Here is a 5477-nt window from a genome sequence, read left to right on the forward strand (position 1 = left end):
AGAACTTCTGGGAGTTTACTGCCGACCGTAAACTCAGTTTACGGCTGTAATCTCAAGAACCGTAAACTGTGAATCTTCATTAACCGTAAACTAAGCTTCAATAACCGTAAACGCTTAAACCGTAATCATCCAAACCGTAATCATCCAAACCGTAAACGTAGTTTATGGTCGTAAACTCTTCAACCGTAAACCCAGTTTACGGTCATAAACACCTCAACCGTAAACCAAGTTTACGGTCGTAAACTCATTAACCATAAACCCAGTTTACGGTCGTAATCACATCAACCGTAAACTCTTTTCTGACTTTAATTTGCTTTAATTTCAAATGGAATCTCAAAGTCAAACTCATTTTCACGAACTTGATACTGTCATGGGCACAACTACACGAATTCCAAGATTAATGTCTACAGATGGTTTTCCTGAGTGGAAATACAGGATTGAAAAGTACATTAAAATGAAGGACTTTAAAGTCTGGAGAAGCATTCTTAGAGGCCCTGTTAGAATCACTATGACAGTTGGAGGACAAGTGATTGACAAGGCTGTTGAAAACTACACAGATGAGGAGTTTGAGAAAGTGGAAGAACAGGAAAGGGCTTTAGCTACTTTAACCATGGCATTATCTCCTGATATTGCTCAAGGTTTCCGAGAGTATACTTCAGCTAAATATTTGTGGGAAGCCCTAATTGAGGTATATGAAGGCAATGAAGATATGAAGGAGAGTCGCCAGGACATGTTGCGACAAAAGTTCAATATGTTCAACTACATTCCCGGAGAGACTCTTGAGGCACAGCTGCAGCGGTTCACAACTCTCACCACTGACATGAATATATCTGGGATTTTCTTGACCAAGTCAGAGATTAACAAGAAGCTTCTGAATGCTCTTCCTAGATCATGGGATATGAATGTTGCTGTGATTAAGAAGACCAATGATCTAAATCGCCTCACTCTTGCTGAAATCATGGCGATCATCAAAGCTTGTGATATTGATGACAAACAGAGAGAAATTAACCATGTGAACTCGTACTCTACTGCAAATCTTGGAATCTCATCCAACAATGCTCTCTCCTCAATCATGTCTTCCTCAGGTCAAGCTTTTGCTGCTCAACAACCTCAGAGTCAGACCTTCGCTGCTGCATCATCCATTCCTTATTCTCAAAGCCAGCCATTTGTCACTCCACAAGCTGTTCCCCCTCCAAATATGACAGTTGTAGCCTCTTCCTCAAACACGAAAGACACTGATGAAAATTTGGCTCTAGCCACTGGGCTTGTTAACTGCTACAATGCTTTTGTAGCTGGAGAGCTTCCACCTCAGCTGTCATTTGCTGACCTGGATCAGATTCATCCAGAAGACGTGGAAGAGATGGACATTACATGGCAGATTGTTATGGCTGTTTTCAGGGCCAAGCAGTTTGCTAAGAAGACAGGGAAGAACAACTGGGGCATGAATGCAGACAAGAAGGTGGGATTCAACAAGGGTATGTTGCGATGTTTCAACTGCCACGAGCCGAGTCATTTTGCTCGTGAGTATCCAAAGCCAGATCGTAGGATGAACAACAACAGGACAATGGTTGCAGTGGGAAATAATCGTGCAGGTGCTGCGGTTAATGGTGAAACTGATATGGTCGCTCAGTCCTTTGATTGGAAGGACCAGATTCAGGTTTTGAATATTTCAGGGCCAAAAAATGCTCACCTAGCTCAAATTGATGATGATCCCCTGAAGAATGATGCAGGTGATCCTGAAGCAGAAATGATGGAGCTGCAGTTTGCTCTGATGGTGTCTTCTATTTCCGAGCCCAGGAAGAGTGAGGTAAATATACCATCTTGTTCTCAGGCATGTAATGAATATGTTAAACTTCTTCATGATGAAATTCAATTATTGCGTAGAGAAGTAGAGGACCTTAGATATGAGGGCTATCAACTTAGGAAAGGACAAAAACCCCTTAAGGCCCAGTTAGAAACAAAAATAAAAGATTTTAAAAGAATTCAAACAGAATACAGTGAAAAATGTGAACTTTATGATTATGTTAAGAGACAAAATGATGAGTTAATTACCGAGCTTGATACATTAAAAGACAATTTGAAACTGTAAATTTTGATTTTAGAAAATTTGATGGATCAAGCGAGGTAGTTGCCAACATGATTGATCACTGCATGCAGTTCAAACGAAATCAGTCAAAGGGTTTAGGATATGATAGTGTACCTCCTCCTTATAATCATACATATCAGTATCAACCCCTATCCAAGGATGAGATTGCCAACGAACCATTTATGGTTTATGGCAAGCCGTTTGGTTTCGTTTCAGGCGGATTTATTAATGTTGAAAGTACTAACATTTCTACTTCCCCTGCAGATCAACCCTTAGATCAGGCAAAGCGTGGAGTTGGAGAATCTGTTTCTGTTTCTGTTTCTGATTCTGATATTTTTGTTTCAAATGAAAAAGTTTTTGTTTCTGATGTTAAGACTGAGAATGTTTCGTGTGATGTTTCCACATCTGCTACTGTTGAACTTAATTTCTTTGATATGTTTGATGAACTGTTTGGTAATTCTAATGCTTATGATTCTCATGAAAACCCATCAATTCCACAAGTCACACCATCTGATGCACCCTCACTTATCTCACAACCTATTTCTCATGCATGTTCTTCTGAGAAGAGTAAGAGTGTCTGTCAAGAAAATAAATCTGAAAAATGCAGTACAAGTTCAAATAATAAACATATTTGTTTTAATTGTGGTGTTGGTGGTCATATAGATAGGAATTGTCAAAATAGGATCTTTGTGAACTATATGTCACCAAGAGGAGAGAACGAATCTCGAGGAAGGTCTTTAATTAGAAAATCCTCAAGAACTCGTTCTCAAAATGAGGATTGGAAAGATGATCGAAGCAGAAAAAGGGATGTTTTTCAAAAGAACAAAAAGGTTTTTCATAACAAAGCTCCAAATAGTTTGCCAAAACCGAACAAGGCTCCGCCAAGATCGGTTTCGTCAAAAAACAGTTCTGGATCTTCAACCACTTCTGGTAGAACATCCCGAGGCTCAGTGCAAACTAATAAGAAACCTATTTCAAAACCACCTAAGAATGTTATAAAACCTAAATATCATTGGATCCCCAAATCAATTTCCAATCCATCATCATCATCCTCTGAAGTGATTAGAAATGAGGATCCTAATTTGAAAACATTAATAGATAAATCGGAGAAAGCGAAAAGGAAACCCAGGACAGTGATGACCTGGGTTCCTAAATCTAAATTATTCCGCTCATTTTGCAGGGACAGTTGCAGAGGAATGTCGTTCGTCCTTGGTACGTCGACAGCGGCTGCTCCCGGCATATGACAGGAGACATCTCCCAATTGAGCGACATTCAATCTTTTAATGGGGGGTATGTTTCCTTCGCGGGCGGAGATGGTGGCAAGATCACTCAGAGAGGAACCGTTACAAATGGAGTGCTAAGCTTTGAAAATGTCAACTTTGCTCCCGAGTTAAAGCATAGCTTGTTGAGTGTTTCCCAAATTTGCGACAAAGGCTATTCTACCCATTTTACCGATAAAGAATACATGATTCTCAAGCCAGGCATTATCATCCCGGAAGAGTGGATTCTCCTCAAATCTAAGCGGGATGGGAATGCTTACATTATTGACATGAACAGTAACATACCTGAACAAGTCAATTGCCTATTTTCAAAAGTGTCCGAACAAAATGCAATGATGTGGCACCGACGACTCGGTCATGCTAACGCGAAAAACCTGAATCGCCTTGCTAAGAATGAGATGGTCCGAGGCTTACCTGTCAGAGACTTTATTACATTTGAGAAGTGTGTGTCCTGTGCCCAAGGAAAACATCATAGAAAACCACACCTGCCAAAGCAAGTCAACTCAATCAGTCAGGTGCTCCAGTTATTACATATGGACTTATTTGGTCTGGTCAACGTCCTGAGCATCAACAGAAGTTCGTACTGTTTAGTTGTGATCGATGATTTCTCTCGTTTTACGTGGGTCTTCTTCTTATCCAACAAAGCTGGGGTTGCTGATCTGATAAAGAAGTTCATTGTGATGATTGAGAAACAAACCAACAACCAAGTTAAGGCGCTTCGTACTAACAATGGCACTGAGTTCAAGAATGCGGTTCTTGACCATTTTTGCATAGAAAAGTGGATTGTGCGTCAATACAACTCTGCTCACACGCCTCAACAGAATGGTGTTGCTGAAAGGAGAAATAGAACTTTAAAAGACGTTGCAAGGACAATGATTTTTGACTCTAAATTACCTGTTTTCTTTTGGGCCGAGGCGATTAACACTGCTTGTTACGTGCAGAATCGTGTTCTAATCAACAAAGCACAGATGAAGACACCGTACGAGATTCTCTATGGACACAAGCCTTCAGTCAGCCATTTCCGTGTATTTGGCTGCCCTTGCACCCTTCTTCACTTGGAATCCAACCTTAAATTCAATGCCAAAGCCGATGATTGTTATTTCATAGGGTATGTTGCGCGCACCGCGTATAGGGTTTACAACAAGAAGACTAAGCAGATTGTCGAATCCTATGATGTGTGCTGGTTGGAGGAGAATGAAACAGACGCTCGAGTGGGTCCTGACTGGCTATTTGATTACACATCGCTTTTCAAATCCCTAAATGTGTCTTCAGATGGTTCAAATAGATCCTCTTCTGGTTCGAAGATAGTTTCTGAAGACGAAGACGAAGAAGTGGTTTATAGACCTGCAACGGTTGAGGGGGAGTCTTCTGCTCCATCTGAGGGGGAGTCCTCTGCTCCACCTGAGGGGGAGTCATCTGATCGACTTAATAGTCCAGAGTCTAAAGTTCAAAATGGAACTCCTGATGCTGATGCTACACCTCTTACCCCTGTTGAAAGAGAGTTCATGTCTAGAGATGCTTCCGCTGTCACTCCAACTTTTATGGAACTACTCTTTCCTGAAGAAATTGCTAATGAGTTTGTAGCAGATTCATCTAATGTGGATCAATCAGCAAATGATGGAGGTTTCAACATTCACACTCTTCCTGTTTCACTCAATGATATCATCCAAGACATACCTTCAAGAATTCAACGCGATCATCCGATCGATAACGTCATTGGCCAGTTGGGTGATGGAGTTAAAACCAGAAGTCAGAGTGGAGATGTCAATGAATGTCTCTATTCTTACTTTATATCTCAAATAGAGCCCAATAATGTAGAAATGGCTTTGAATGAGCCCAGCTGGATAGATGCGATGCATGAAGAGCTAAATCAGTTTGAAAAGCTCGGGGTTTGGAAATTGGTTGAGTTACCAAAGGGCAAAAGGTCTCTTGACACACGCTGGGTCTATCGAAACAAGCAGGGTGATTCTGGTGTAATAGTGCGCAATAAAGCAAGGTTGGTGGTTCGCGGGTTTCGACAAGTTGAGGGTCTTGATTATACTGAGGTTTATGCTCCCGTGGCTCGCTTGGACGCTATTCGTATCTTCCTTGCATATGCTTCCTACATGAAA

Source organism: Lactuca virosa, chromosome 9, assembly GCF_052849685.1.
Source record: "Lactuca virosa cultivar CGN04683 chromosome 9, Lactuca_virosa_CGN04683_v6, whole genome shotgun sequence".
NCBI classification, from domain to species: domain Eukaryota; kingdom Viridiplantae; phylum Streptophyta; class Magnoliopsida; order Asterales; family Asteraceae; genus Lactuca; species Lactuca virosa.